General features: G+C 48.1%; 1 protein-coding gene across 1 annotated transcript in view; it reads right to left on the reverse strand.

Moving 5' to 3' along the window:
- Positions 1-16,464, reverse strand: part of MAF (MAF bZIP transcription factor) — a 338,553-nt gene that overhangs the window by 74,192 nt on the left and 247,897 nt on the right. The gene's annotated exons all lie outside the window — the stretch shown is intronic.

Raw genomic sequence — 16,464 nt, forward strand, 5'->3', positions numbered from 1 at the left:
GGAGAGAAAGGAGACACCCACTGCCTGCGAGGGGCTCATCGCCCATCCCCCATAAACGGAGGGCGTGTGGGGAACCTGGGTGCTTCTGCCCTCCGGCCTGGGGTCACTCTGACTTCAGACCCGCTGACCACGGGCAGCTCCTTCCACAAACCCCCAGCCCCTGAGCCGGGAGCCGGGCCCTTCCTACCTGCCTCGGTTCGGAGGTGAGTGCTGTCCCCAGGTTAAATGGGAGGCAGGGCCCAGGCTGCTGAGTGCAAGGACAGGAGCTGGGCTTCTGCTTTCAAGCCTGGAAATAGCCCATCAGCCCCTTCCCATGTGGTCAGCGCTGCTCGCAGTTCCTGGGCCGGCTGGAAACGCGAAGTGAAGACACCCCGCCCTCGCGCAATCCCATCCCCCCAAAACCATGAGCGATGGCATTAAGAAAGGGTAGAGTCCACTGCTACCGTTTACTTAAAAAATAGTAATGACAATACCGTCGAGCAAATGTGTCAGCAGAAAACAAAATGTGACCGACCACAAAATGGAAAATGTGCGGGTAACCAGCGGGACTACATTAGACATCCCCCCTCCTCCGCACTTGCTTTTCTGAAGGTAGGCCTCAAGCATGAGTGTGAACTGAGTAATTAGCCCTTGGACTCTGCCAGAACGACCCTCACTGTGGGGTCTGAACTTCGCGAAGTGGGGCACCTCCTCTCAGCTTTGCATCTCTGGAGCTTGCATGCGATGTGGCATCGGATGAATGCACATTAAAATAAAAGCCCATGTGGACCTGTGGACTCAGCACCGTGGCCAACTGATTTCTATTATGTCGGTGCATTGTCTAATTTACATGCATGAAAATGTACTATGAAGGCATACTGCTACTGAGCTGCCTCAGTTTCCCCATGAAACTAGAGCAGGGTGATCTGAGCTTAGCCAGACTGGTGTAAGCAGAGATTCTCTCGTTCCCTCCTGAGAATGCGTGTGATCTCCACATCAGGGACCCCACCAGGCTCACAGGTCCAGGCAGCCACTGCTCGCAGAGGCTAAAGGAAACCCCAGGAGACAAGAAACAGTGGCACCTACTTCCTACGGGTCCCTGGATGGGTCAGAAGGGGAACACTTCTTAGTGTTGTCTATCTACTTTGATGGGTGGAAAATACACGAACAGATAAAAGCGTCGGCAACATATCCAAGGCTGTTGGGGCAACGACCCTAACACCAGTGATGGTAGTAACTGCAAGCGCGTGCTGAGCGCTGGTGTGTGCCAAGGGCCAGGTTGCATGGAGGGGGATCAGCTTCCCTATTTTTAGTCCTGAAAGTCCTGCATCCCAGAAAACCCCTCAGTTTGGGCAAACTTTAGGACCTTTTTTTTTTTTTTTTAACCCAGTGTTTTCACACAGGGAAACAGCCTCAGTGGGTTATCTTGTCCCGAGCTCACACTGCTAGGGAAGAATAGAGCAAAGAACCAAATCTGGGCTGTTGGAGTCCAGAGCTTATGTTCTAACTACTGATCTACACGGCCTCATCAGGTCACACCCTAACAAAGCTGTGGAATTGGATGGAGAACCTTTCCTAGAATCCTGACAAGCCCGCACGTCAGTTCCTCCGTGCCCTCCCCTTTGCCTCACTAATCCTTCACGACAGTAAGTATGGGATTGGAATTTGCAAAAGCAGGACTACCTCCCTATCCTCAAAATCCTTTGGCCCTCAGACCGCCTGCCCCTGCCTCAGTTTCCCTTGTCTTAACGACAGTGGTGATAATATCTGACAGAGCGTTGGGAAGGGTCAGACCATGTCACGTCTGTGGTGTCCCTGAAGACCCACGGCCCTCCTGACCCAATCGATGGGGCTGTCTAGACGCTCAATACTGGTCACTGCAGCTGCATTGACCCAACACAGGTTCACATTGATCATTTAAGACACCTGGAAGGGTCGGATCAGCTGCAGCACGGTTCAGGGACTTAGAGCACAAAGGCTCTGGTTAAATGAGGATCTAGTCTTTTAAAAATATAAGGTGTGACTTAAAAAATCCCTTGGAATTCAGAATCGCTTGGATGAAGGAGTTGGGTTTCCAGGAGGAGGGTGAAAGGCAAGTCTTACCTCCCTCACAAGAGGGCCCCGGTGACGGCAGGCAAGCTAGCTAACTTCCCTGAACCTCAGTTTACTTTTCAGGAAAATGGGGATGGAAGGTTATTTGCCTCATGAAACCACAGGGACCAGGCAATAAGAGGAGGTGGCAAAATGCTTAGCAGTGAGTCTGGAAACTTTGAAATGTGGCTGTTATTGGCATGACCTACTGTGAATAGGAACTTTATCCCGTGTAAAAGCACCTTGTCTGTTGGCATCTCAAAACACCAAAGCCCCGTTAAACATCGCCTGAGTCTGTACTGATAGATGCTGGTCCTCATCCTCAGAGTAATGCTCGAGTTTTAAAAGTGACAATGAACAGCAACTTGCGGCCGGTTGCAGAGCTAGGAAGCAGCCGATGCAGATACAAAGCCAGATTCTCCTGTCTGAAATCTGCTCCTTCTGTGATCCAAGCTGCTTTCCTAAAGCCCAACCCTGGGAATATGGGAGAAGAGAGAATACAGGAGTCCCACCCTCAGGAGGATAGGGGGCTACCCGGGTGATGAGCCATTTATGCAAATAACATAATAAGAACACCACCACAACCTAAGTGTAAGCCAGGTGTTCCAAAGGAGGCCAGGCTGAAATCTAGCCCTGAGGGAGACGGGTGGGTGGTTAAGGCTTTAACACAAAGCTGGAGTTTGATCTGAGCACTGGATGATGAGAGGTGGGTTATAAGAAAGGATGATAAGTGAGGAAACTGAGGCCAGAGGAACAACAAGCGGCGTGGAGGTGGAAGAAAGTCATCAGGCTAATTCAGCGAATGGCCTCAATTGGCTGAAGTTGAGTCATGGCCAGCTTCTCACAAGTGCCGTGTTATATAATCACCTTTATTGGCTATTTGTAGAAGATCTACTTAAGGTTACCTTTTTGTTGGCTTTGCATTTCTCTCATTCCCTCCCTCTGTTCCCTACATCTTTCGCCATCTCCCCAGAAGTCCAGCTTCCCTTCTTTTCCGCTTACCAGTGAGCAACCTAAGTGAGGACTTATGTTTTCATATTCCAGTTGGTTTTTATATGTAAACTGTTTTGCCCTAGATTTTTGGTGCACTGCCTCGCATTATAGAGCGTGAATATTTTATCTGGACACATATTTCACTCTTAAAGGAGGCTCATAACACTTGTCCAAAGCTAAAATGTTTCCACTTGAATACACTCAATGGCAGTGAAACACTATCCTGGTCCCCACCCGCAGAGGGAATGGATGTAGAGTTTGGTTAGAAATGTGCTCCCTACACTAAACTTCTCCCATAAATTACAGCCCTTAGCATAGCTGCCTCCCAGTGAGGCAGGGGCCATGGACGATTCCCCTTTCAAGCAAAACTCTATGCTGTGGAAAATTCATGCAACTCAATTCCCGGCTCCTGCAAAATGAATCTTTTTAAAAAATCCTCAGTGGCTGCTTTAAACTCCAAGGACTTAGGAAATTGACTAATAATGCAAATATCCAGAGGTTAATCGCCTGGTGACATTGCTGTAACTTACAAGGTGTCTTAAAGGGCATTATCCATCACATGGCCAGCAGTGGTCAGTTAGCAGAATGGACAGATAGATATCAAAGAGGAATGAGCTCCCAGAATCAGGAATTAATAAAACCTGGGCATTTCCCCCCCCTAATTTTTTCCTTTCATGGAAGCAGGCATCATGTAATCTTAGTCTCATTTGCACAAGGTTCAGCCACTTTCTTTCTTCTTCTTTTTTTTTTTTTTTTTGCATATGAGGCCAATCCCTGACAGGGTACATGAATGGGAATTCGAAAAGCTCCTATGGTCTCATTTTGCATTTGTGGGGAGGGGAAGTCAGTGAGATCCGACCAAGGGCATAAGAGACCCTGCGATGCTGTTGGCTATGGTGGTTTTGGACAAAAGGAAGCTAGTGAGCTGGAAGTCAGCTGGAAACGGGTCCTAATAAATTTGGTTCAGGACCAGGCCAGCTCCCAGGCCCAGGTTGAACGCCCTTACTGACTTGTCACCCTCACATTTGGAGTTTGGAAGGCATGACTGCTGTCCCCAAGAGGTGGTTCTTCTCGCCGCTGAGTGGGTTGATGCAAAGGCACCTCCCTGTCCCCGCTCGGGACCTGAGACCCTTCCATTGTCATGGGCTCTCCTGGGTGAACTTCTCTCCCTCCGCTACCGTTCTGGTCTTTCTGAGGGAAGGGTGGAGTGGTGTTATCTTTGGGAAAATTGTAGATTCTCAGCTCCTGCTGCTAAAAGGAAAATTACTGCCCGGAGCAGTCCCTGGTCGGGTTCCAAAGGCGTCTTGTCGCATTATTTAAATTCTGAATTGCGATATGATTGAAGTTGGTACCAAGTTGCTCTTGGCAGAGCCTGGCGGCTGGCAGGTGCTGAGTGGAAGGGCTGTGTTGCTTCAGTTAACTGCTTGGCTTGGCTGCTCCTGGGAGTGCCAGCCACGACCCAAGCTGCTGCCGCTGCTTTTAATTTTTTTTTTTCTCTGCAAAATGCACAGAATCCAAACACCCACCCACTCCACACGGGCCACTCCGAAGTGTGGGCTCCTTAATCCAAGTTCTCCCTGGATTCCTTCAGCTTGCCAGGCTGTCTGTCCATCAGCCCTCTCTCGGCTCTAATCTGCATTGAGCACAAGAGGAGGAAAGATGCCCCGGTCCAAAGAATGCCCTGATCCGACTCCGTTTTTTCTTACATATATATTTTCTCCTAACTAGCTTGTGTTGGCACCTTTTGACCCCAAGAATGGCATGCAAGCATTGGCCTCTTCCTGCTTCTTTTTGGAAATGGAAAGCGTGCATCAAGCAGTCTCTTCAGTGATCCTTTGGGGCTAATGTGCGTTTTCCCAGAACTGTTTGGGATGTCCAGGATTTAGTGTGCCACAGTTTCACCAAAGCTGTGTGGGGTGTATGTATGTGTGTGTGTGTGTGTTACTTTCAAATTTATTTTCTTTTTAAAATTATATGGAACAGCGTTGTGTCTGGCCTCGGGGTTTCCCCAGACTCTGGGGTGGGGTAGGGTGCTGGGAGAGGGGCCTTCTGCTAAGAGAGGGGGGCTGCTGAGCCCAGGTGGGCAAGAAGACCCTCCCTCAGCAGCTGGTGCTCAGCCCAGAAACTTCGGCAGTTTCACTCCAGGGACTCAATTTCACAGCTTGCAAGATTTTTTCCGCAAGCCCTTTAGCCCACTCCTGCATCACCCTGATGCCACCCCAGCATGTCCAGGTTCACTGAACTACAACGACTCCCTGAAAGGGTCCAGGCTCTGTGAGCAAAAAGGAGGAGGGCAAAAACACACCCCTGCCACCTCGATAGCCTGGGACCGCTGCAGTGTCCTCTGTTATCTCTGGGCACATGGCTCCCGCGTGGGAAAATGCGGGGTGGCCAGAAGGGAGCAGGAGGGCTCAGAGGGAGGGTTGCTGATTGGAGTCCAACTTCCCCCTGGGCTGATGAGCTTGAGTAGCTTAGAAAACGTATCTGAATCTCAGTGTTTCAACTCCGTTTGCTTTCACTTCCTCTCTCTCCTCCTTCTCTCCTTCCACCTTCTCCTTTTCTTCCTTCTCCCCCTTCTTCATTATTATTATGATCATTACAAAAGTAATAATTGTTTCTGGTACAAAATAAAAGGAACATAAACATGTAATGTAAAACCTGACATTCTGTGGTCGTCCATTCAACAGTCCCCAATGTATACTCATTGTTGACTTTAGTACACCCCCTTCTAGGCTTTTTGCACCTGCAACCACAAAGCCACACACTTGCAAGACAGAGCTAATTGGACTGTGCCCAAGCGTCCCGGTGAGCACCGAGTAGGAAAATGGATGTGAAATAGTAATGTTAATAACTACCTGCTCCGGTGTCTGATTTGATTTTGCTAACTTCTACGTACGCCTTTCACCTGGGCTGGCTGAGTGTGCATGTTCAACATGCACACTTCCCTCCTCATTGGCTTCCCTGCCATAGCCCAACCCAATTCCAGAATGATCGCTTGCTCTTTTGTTTGAATTTCCACAAGCCACGGGAGAGAGACAGAAATCCCTTCCTCACAGGCACGGGTCTGTTCGGGATCCAGAGGCCAGTCTCTGAAAGAAACATCTCAGCCATCAAGGTCAGGAGAACACGGCAGTTCTTCTGTAACCCAATGAGCCGCTACCTTCACATCTAATCGCAGCCCTGTCTTCGTGCCTGTCTCCCCGGGAAGAAAATATACCTTTCCTTGTCTCCCGCTGCATCTGTGATAAGGGTATTTGATGAGTCAGACTTTCCGGGCTGCACACAAGACAGGCACCTTTGCAAGTTTACATATTCTGCAACTGGGCAATAGTCTGTTTTATGTTTCATAACTGATCATCTGATCAGTATGGGATGAAATGGGTGGGGAGGGTGGAGAGAAAGGAGTTACATGCAGTCAAAAACAACCTTGGAGCCCTAGCCAGTTTAGTTCAGTGGATAGAGCATTGGCCCGCCAAATGAAGAGTCCCAGGTTCGATTCCAGGCAAGGGCACATACCTCAGTTGCAGGCTCAATCCCCGGCCCCAGGTTGGGTCATGTGCAGGAGGCAACCATTTGATGTGTCTGTCTCACATCAATGTTTCTCTCTCTCTGTGTCCTTATCCCTCCCTTCCACTCTCTCTAAAAATCAATGGAAAAATATCCTCAAGTGAGAATAAATAAATAAATCTATATATATAAAAGCCTAAAGGACTGAACCACCAGTCAGCTGGTCGCTATGATGCGCACTGACCACCAGACGCTCAACGCAGGAGGTGCCCCTGGTGGTCAGTGCTCTCCCACAGCGGGAGTGCCATCAGCTAACCAGTGGGCGCCAGACACCAGGCTCACGGCAGCGCTACCAAGTGGCGGCAGCGCTACCAAGTGGCGGCTGTGGCAGGCACAGCAGGATGGGGATGAGCAGGAGCGCCAAGGTGCCTGCCCAGACTCGGGCTCCTTCCCAGCCGCCAGCCACTTCGAATACTACTACATCCCTCGGGGGATGCCGGTTTGCTGGTGCAGGTTTCCAGTGAAAGGCCTGCAGGATCGGGCCAAAACCGGCAGTACAACATCCTCCAAGGGATCCCGGATTGTGAGAGGGCGCAGCCCAGGCTGAGGTACCCCACCGGTGCACAAATCACGAATCCGTGCACCAGGCCTCTAGTCTATAATAATAAAAGCGTAATATGCTAACTAGACCAGATGTCCTTCCGAATGACCTTCTGGACAAAGCTAGGGTTGCGAGGGAAGCCCGGGTCCGGGTGCCAGAGGGAAGCCGGTGCCAGCAGCCGGGAGAAGGAAGGCCTACTCCTGCAAGAATTTTGTGCATCAGGCCTCTAGTATAATAATAAAAACCTTGGGGCCTGAGAGAGCTAAGTGACCCTGGGCAGAGATGAACTGCTGAGACTCAGTTTCTTCACCTGTAGTGGGGAATAACACCCATTGTACATGTTTGTTATGAAGGCTGACTACAATAATACTTGGAAAGTGGTTAGCCTAGTGCCTGGCACATGGGCATAGGGTAATGGTTTGATACATTAATGCTTATAAAAAAGAGGAGATGGCAAGATTTTTAGTCCACTACAATGATTACTTTTCCCTGAACAGCAGGAAGAGGAAGAAAAGGGTCTTGCAGAATAGAAAGAAGAACTGGTATTTTTCTGAGGCTCTCTGATGAGAAGGCTCAGTAGAAAGGAAGTAGGGGTCAAGACTGAAAAACCCGGGGACTCTTCCCCCCTCCCCACTTGGGAGCCTGTGCTGTGAAATTCTTTCCCCCTCCCTACGTGGGAGTCTGTACTTGTTCTTCAATAAATGTCCACCTTTGCTATACAAGAAAAACAACAACAAACAAACAAACAAACACACAAAAACAAAACAAAACAAAACAAAAACCCAAAACCCTGACTTCTCTGCCGAAATGCCCCCATTGTTACCCATTTCCATGATGCCAAGATCTGCAGGCATCACCTCCCGCTGCAAAACTTATTAAACACACCTGTAAAAATGGATTCCAAGTTTCAGCAGCTGCCCATGGTCTTGGATGAGAACTTTGCCCTTTCTCCAATACCCTCTGTTATTTTTATCTTGTTCTCATTTACTTGAAATCCCAGGAACCAGATCCCTGTCTCTACCTTCCTTGGTGGGGGCCACATTTTAGGCCATCTTGATTTTCTGTTTTTCTGGTTCCTTGGCTTTAAGCATCTCTTAATGCCTTGGGTGAGGAAACGCAGTGTCAGCCTTGCTTCTGCAGAACTCTAAGGCCCCTATCTCAGTCAGCTCCCCAACGGGGAAGACCAGACCCTGAAGACTTCAGTGCAGGTTTCCAGTGAAAGGCAAAGGCCCAGGCTGGGAGCCAGGCAGACATGGATGCAAGCCTCAGGACCCCCCAGTCTAGTCTGGGAAGGTCAGAGAGACTCTCTGAGCTCACATGTCCATAGGCATTTAGCATCATGTCACCTATATTCTCAGGGCTCCTGGGCCGAGTCGGCTGTGCAGGGAGAACTCCCTCCGCAGTTGGAATAGAGCAGCCTTCCACGCCTGGTGACTAATGTTTCCAGACTTTTTTGGTTCCAGACATGGGCACTGCATATTTTCACACTTCTCACACATGATGCATGTGGAAGTGGCTGCGAGTGTTTCACGTGTTGGAGCCCCTGCTTCCTGTTTGCCCCTGGAAAGCTGTGACTGAATCCACGGCACATCATATGGCCAACAGCATCTTCGAACTGAGAAATAGGGCACCTTATGGCCACACCTGCCAGGCCTTCAGCTGTCCTGGAGGAGCAGCACATTTTGGGGGACTTTCTCAGGGTGGCCGCCACTCTCCTGACGGCCACTTTTCTTTGTGTGCCCCCCACCTCCCGCCGCCCAGGGCTCTTTGAAGGCTGGATGAATTGGCTAAAAGGCTCAGGCTGCAAAACGTCGTGGGAACACTGTGCCTGGTCCAAATGTGCCAGGCTTCCCATCCAAAATCAGGCTCCACTGTTCTCCAAGGAGACGGTGGCTGAAGCGCGAGTGTGGGGAGATGGGAGGATGGACTTCTGAAGGTGATAGTAGTCCCTGGAATCTGCCCACCAAGGTGGTTCCTGTTTGGCAAATTAAGCAGGAGCCGATTCCCCATTTTAAAGCTGGGGAACCTGAGGCAGGGCTTGGTGAAGCAGCTTTCCCCAATTCACAATACTGAGTGATGGGATCTGGCTTTCACCACCTGTTCTGTCTGACTCTGTAAACTGTATTTTAATCAAGCTGCTGTAAAAACTGTAGGTGGGTGGGATTTTACTCACATAGATGAAGAAACTGAGGGTCAGAGAGGTCATAAACTAGAGAGGGCAGAATTGAAATCCAGAGCTATTATACTGCAAAGCCCAAGTGATTTTCTCTCTACCACACCCCTTCTCATTGATTAGGGGAACCTTAAATGACCAAGATAGCAGCTGGCAGTGAAACTTCCCAGTAGGACCTAGAAATGCATGCCTAGTGCTCCCCATCACCTGCTCCTGGGAGGGTCCCTCTGTATATGCAGGGCCTATGGTGTCCGCAGGAACAGCACCTGCTGCCCTGAAAACCTTGGTGAGTTGTTGGTCCTTGCAAGGTGAACCGGCTCATGATCCAGACTGAGAATCATTGTCATTTTCACCAGCATGCATAATCTCAATATGCAAAACATGGGCTTTATTTTGGTGAAAACAGAGTGCAACTCAACCCCAGGACATGGGTGCATGTCAGAGCCTGACTCACCCCATCTTGAGCTTTTTCCACTCCCAATTTGATGATGGGGATGGCTTTGAAGCTGCTGGTGACCTTACATAGCAAATGACCGAAACAATAAAGACTGTACTGACAAGCTCACCACACTCCATTTCTAGAGAACTCTGAGCCTGTGCAATGTTCTAGATGCATCTCTCCACAGAGTCCTGTTCACCCGTCAATGGAGGAGGCAGCTGCCCACACAGCATAGTCTGCAGGACACCAAGAGAGCCCTCCTACCTCCCCAGGCCGCCTCCTCCCTGACACCATGCTCCTGCTCCAGTGCCCACAACTGCACCACTCATGATGCCATTTTCATTTCTCCAAGCCTCAGTTTTCTCTTCTGCTAAATGGGATAAATGGTACTTTAGTTGCTAAAGCATCTTCTTTCAGAATGCCATTGTCCCAAGGACCACCTGAAGCTGCTATCAGTCACTGCTACCTAAGCCTCAGGCTAGTTGTCATCTTACAGGTTGCCAAAAATCGCCATCGTAGGAAAGAGAAATGTTGCCAGGGTGGAAAATGAGGGGCGAGGGTCCAAGAGAATATTCAATGGGCATAGTAGAGGGCCCCAAAGATGTGACAGAGGAGAAGTACCCATAGGAAGACCCAAAACAAATAGCATCCACTTTATCTTCCCTCTCTAGGCTGGTTGGCAATACCAAGAGGTTAGACTAAAGCAGTGGTCGGCAAACTGCGGCTCGCGAGCCACATGCGGCTCTTTGGCCCCTTGAGTGCAGCTCTTCCACAAAATACCACGTGCGGGCGCGCACGTACAGTGCGATTGAAACTTCATGGCCCATGCGCAGAAGTCGGTTTTCAGCTCTCAAAAGAAATTTCAATCGTTGTACTGTTGATATTTGGCTCTGTTGACTAATGAGTTTGCTGACCACTGGACTAAAGGAAGGGGTGAGGTTAGAGAAGCCAACGTGTGTTAAGCACCAACAATGTGGCAGTCACTTGAAATAAGCCATTTCATGAATTCCCATACCCTCTATTTAGCAAAAGAGGAAAGAGGGCTCCGAGAAATGAAAATGCATTATATTACAGCAAGAAAGGGATGGAGCCAGCTGTTACCTAGCCCTTTACTAGGGACCTGGGGTCCTTGGTCCCTCCCTCCTTCCTTCCCTCCCTCCCTCCTTCTTTCCTTGTTTTCTTCTCTCCTACTTTTCCCATCCCTTACACAAATTCTTATTCATTCCCAGCACAAGAACTACAACAGTGAGTAAAACCACCGCTATTCCTGACCTCCCAGAGGTAACAGCCCAGGGCTGGAGGCAGACACCGGTTTTCACCTTTCTTATCCATCATCGACCCACATTCCTTATACCTAGGTTGCTGACATCGCTCTGGGCTCCAACTGACTCGTATCTCACTAGACACATGACATTGTCTACATATTTCATGTGACAGTTCCGGGCAGACTGCACTTTCTACTCACCTGCTCCGTTTAGAGAGAACTTACAATCTGCGGGTAGCAGTCATTCACTCACTATTATCTTCCTGTAACATGGGCACAGCCTGTTACATGATAGTGTCATGTAGTTCTCTTTTCAGGGCTTAAGGTATGAGTATGCTCTATAATTAATTAATTAATTCATTCATTCATTCATTCATTCTCATTCTTCAAATATGTTTTGATCATTTATAATGTGCCAGAAATCACACTGTTGCAGGCACTGGGGTTATGGAGGTGAGCAGGACTGACATGGTCTCTGTCCTTTGGGGTCCTCAGGCCAGGGAGAAAGCTGATATTTAATAAGTGCTGGCCCACCTGAGTATATCTGTTCCCAGGTTGCACCTATGGCAGGACACAGCTCTGTTGGACAGCACATCATGCCGGATGCAAAACGGTAAGGAGCAAATTTGATATGGGGCATGGCATGGTCATCAGGAAGGACTTCCTGGAGGAGAGGAATCCGACCCCTCTTAACTAGCACAAGAGAATTTCTAGAGTGTCTGCCATGCTCACCCTTTGAAGTCCCCAGGGCCATAAAGATGCAGATAGGTAGCAGCCCCCAAAGCTGCCCTACAAATAGACAGGATGATCACCAGCTTGGACCTGCACCCAAAGGAAAGAGGCACCGACACGCCATCACAGGGTGTCATATAAGCCATGGGGTGACCTAACTGCCGACAGCCTGTCACACCATCACCGCTTCTCAGGAGGAATACGTTAAACACTGCTTTTTGTTGCTCACATCCATTTCGTGACTCCTTTAAAAATTATCTCTGTGACATATTATATCGCTTAACAGTGTTTGCACCTCTTCCCTAAGTATCAAAGATTAGACCATAAAATACTCTAGAGGCTAGACGAGACACAGGGAAAGGGCGCTTTAGGACATCAGAACACAGGGCCGCTGCTGGAAGACTCCCCTACTTTCCCGAGTCCAAGGCTGTGATTTGGAAGAGAAAAGCTGTAGGCGCATCCCCACAGCAAAGCTGCTTGTCCAAATCTCCAGAGCCAGACTAGCAATTAACGCACATCCTCCAATCAGAACCATTAAGCCTCAACGAAACTCACAAAGAAAAACTGTAAGGGGCTAAAATAAAACAGGAAATATAAAATAGCTAGGAAAATTGGAAAGCCCACATCTGTGATGGAACTATAGATTTTCACTCCCATAGATTCGCCCTGTTAGCAGGCTCATTTTCACTAGCTGCCCCCACACTCTGAAAACCCAGGCCAAGAACCTGGGGCGGTGTCAGGTGCCAAAGCCTATCTTCAGGGAGGGTCCCCTTCTAATTCTTCTGTGTCCAGGTTGAAACCCAGCCAATTACTAAGCCATCTAGAAAGAAACAATAGCTAATTAAGATGAACTTTAAGGGGGGAGAACTTAATTAATTTGATCTTTATCTGAAACTCTTTCTAATTGAAGTAAACTTTAGAAGTTGTATGGATCAATGCTTCAGACTATTTGGAAAAAGGTTCATACAGAGCTTCTTTATAAAGCAGAAGGTTGAAAAACCGGATGCTGGCGCATGTATTAAATTAACATTGACCTTCAGCCCCCTTTGCCATGCATAACAGCTTGTGAAAATGCTAATATATACTCATAAAGAGAAAATTATGGTTCTAACAGATAGGAAATAGGTGTAAGGGGTCTGAGGCAACAATAATGGATTTTATAACAAACAGGTGGGATGCCTGTCATATTCCTTATATTATTAAAATATCAATTCAACTATTTGTCCATTAATTTATGCACTTACATATTTATTCCTCCAATAACTGATTATTGAGCAACTATGACATGCTAGGGCTGTTTGGAAGTTTTGGGTATAGAGTGAAGAAGCATCAGGAGAATTCTCTGCTCTCCTGGAGTTTACAGTCTAATGAGGGAGGGAAGCAACGATGATGGAGATACAGATATTTCTGTATTTCTGTGGTTCAGTCTATGGTAGAACATGCTTCATGAGGACGATCGGGGATTTGAGCTGAAGCTTGACTATGGAGAAGATGTTTGAAATATGCAGCTGCCAGGAGAGTCGAAGGTATAGCCACGGGTGACACCCATGGCTTCGTGCAAGGGCATGAGTCCAACCAGGTGTGGCCTGTGCAGCCAGTGGAAGGAAGTCCAGTGTCAAGGTCTTGGGGAAGCCAGGTCCAAAGTGAAGCCTGGGGCAGAGCAGGAGCCAGGGGCCAGGAGGGCCCGCTGGACCATGGATTTTATTTAGGTTCAATGGAAGTCATTGAAGGGGTTTTGCTGAGCAGTGACCTTGACCTAATTTATACTTTTAAGATTGTAGGGAAAGAAGACCAAAGGGGAGCGCTGGTCTTTTTCTGCTAAACACAAAACAAAGGAGACCCTGGGACTCCGTAAAAGGGATGAATGTCATGGTGTCTGTGTGTGTAAAGGTGTTTACATGTGCAAAGGTGTTCTAAGAATGGCACTGTCATAACCGGCCACTCTGAAGGTCCCCAGGGGACTAAGTGGAAAATAACTGAGTGACTCTAGATTAGATCAAGGAAGTCTGTTTTTCTAGATCATGCTTGAGACCAGAGGAGAACAAGAGATTTGCTGCAGAGAAAGGCAATAGAGAGGCCCCAATAACTCTTTGCAAAAGATGAAAAGAAAGTGAACAACAATATATTAGCTATCTCCCATGAGCCAGGCATTGTGCTGGGTGCCAGGAATAACATGGTGAGCAGAAAGAGACCTTCCTGTTTTCTAGAGGAGGCAGGCAAAGAATTGCACAAATAAGCGTAAGATTGCATGTTGTTAAGGTCAAACAGCGGGAACCAAGTTTATGGGTATCTTGAGGAGATTGATCTAGCCAGGTTCAAGGTCATGACTGAGGGTGCACACCTGAGGTGAGAGGCCATGGAAGGAAGCAGAAGGAATGTGGTCTCACTCCAGCTCACAGGACCCTCCTCCCACCGCCAGCCCTGTAAGCAGTTCTAGTTTTGACTTAAGTAGGGTGCTGCTAGAAATGCCCCAGGGGATACCAGGAGACCTTGGCTAGGTCAGGGGTTGGATTGGAGGAAAGCAGTTGGAAATACGTATGTTTTGAAAAAGTATATCTGTGTTATTTTCTACAAATATGGATCTCTTATGCAATTAAAAAAGAATGAGTAAAAATAGTAATAAAAGGGAGGGACAGGAATAAACTTGAGGCTGCAAGACCCATGGAGAAAATGGGAGTGAAGGTGAAAGGAGGGAGAAGAAGAAATGCCCAACATTGGACATTCACTTGTTCCAGTGGGTGTCATGGGAGAAGGGGGCTCTGGTGAGGGGACCATACTTTGCATTGGGCCACTGGCACCAAGGTGCAGTGAGGGATCCTGGGAGAGTTCCAATCCACCTGTGCAGCTCCTTGGAGATCTCCTCCCGGCACACTGGGGCACCTGAGAGCTGCACCTGCACCCAGACTGACCACTGGGTGTCCCCCAGGGCAAGGTGGTGACAAGGGGAAGTGTGGGCCCAAGAGGAGGAGCGACTGGTTAAGTAGAAGTGACACAGCCTTGGGAGAAAGTGACTGTCTATGGGAATCTAGCTTCTAAATTTCCCCCCTTCATTTTCCAGAGTGCGGTCAGAACGCCGTGGGTAAACATACTCATTGAATGATTACAACAGTCCTGTGGAATGAGCAGAACTTTTCAAAATGTATGTCACTCCACTTAGAACATAAGCCCTGCTGAGGGAGGGAGATTGTCTTCTTTGCCCCGGTCTTCGGTGCATAATGCTGAGTATTTGTTGCTTAAAGCATGAATGCATGAATTATCCATTTACATGACTTTGACAAGTTACTTTAAACCTTGTGCTTCCATTTCCTCATATATAAAATTAGGGCAATAGTAGTGCCCACTCATAGGGTTTTTGTGAGGATTAAACAAAAATTCTGCATTTTGAAGACTGTGTGGCCATTGTCAGAGCTCAATAAATGACAGCTATTGATATTGCTGTTATTATGACCTTGTGAGCAATCATTATTATTCATGCTATTAAACTAAGAAATGGGATCGCAGGAAGGCAAAGTAATTGGACCAGAAATGCCCAGGTAACAAGCAGCAAGTCCAGATGCAGAGAAGATGCAAAGCTCCATGTAGGACACTCAGCCACCTCCGGAGAAACTGGCAGGTGCACATGAGAGTGGTCTGATGTGCATCAACAAAAGATGATATGAAGGAAAGATGGAAATATGGGAGGAGTACTCATTTCCTAGGCTGCTGTAATAAACTACCACACCCTTGGTGGCTTAAAACAACAGCAATGTATTCTCCCACAGTGCCGGAGGCCACAAGTCCAAGGTCAAGGTGTTGGCAGGGCCATGTTCCCTCTCAAAGCTCCAGGGTAGGATCATTCCGTGGCTCTTCCAGATTCTGGTGGTTGCGGCAAACTTTTTGGTTTCTTGGTGTGTAGACGAATCTCTACCATCTGCTTCCATCTTTCTATCACCTTCTCTTCTAAGCCCTCTTCCCTTCCCTTATAAGGACACTTGTCATCCTAATTCAGGACAACCTCATCTCCAGATCCTTAATTTAATTACAACTGTAAAGACCCCACATTCTGGGGGACAAATCTCATTGGGGGAGGGGGTCATAGTCAATGCTCTATGGAGAAAATACCCTCAAAAGTAAAACAAAGAAACCTGATCTCTGGGAAGACAGAAGCCTGGAATCAACGCTGAACAACAACCACCAATGCCACTGGCATTATCACATGCTTCAGGCATGGCAAGCACAGTGCTAAAGCCATTGCCTGCAGACGCTATCTCTTTAAACCTTTACCACAGCCATGTGACTCAGGTACTATCACAGTCCTCTTGCTACCAAGGAGGCAACTGAGGCTAGAGAGAGGAAGTAACTGGCCCACGTCCACATCTAGCAAGTGGAAGCAGGGATTTCAAGGTAGACCGGCTGTCTCCAGAGCCCACACATACACACACACACTCAAACACACACACAAACACCTTTTGAGGTCCAATTAGAATCAAAACAAAGCAAGATATAACTACACAGCTGGAGGCTGACGTATAAAGTGAAAAGATGACAGTGAGAAGTCAGGAAGACTCAACTCTTCATTTTCTTTGTCTTCTCCATCAAAGGGAATGAGCTTAAACCCAAAAGAGCAGAATCAAAATGGTCAAGAAGGGAACCAAAGCCCAGGACATGTGAAATAATAGAGACAGCTCCAGTCTAGGCAAAATGCA

The sequence above is a fragment of the Cnephaeus nilssonii genome (assembly GCF_951640355.1).
Source record: "Cnephaeus nilssonii genome assembly, chromosome: 20".
NCBI lineage: Eukaryota > Metazoa > Chordata > Mammalia > Chiroptera > Vespertilionidae > Cnephaeus > Cnephaeus nilssonii.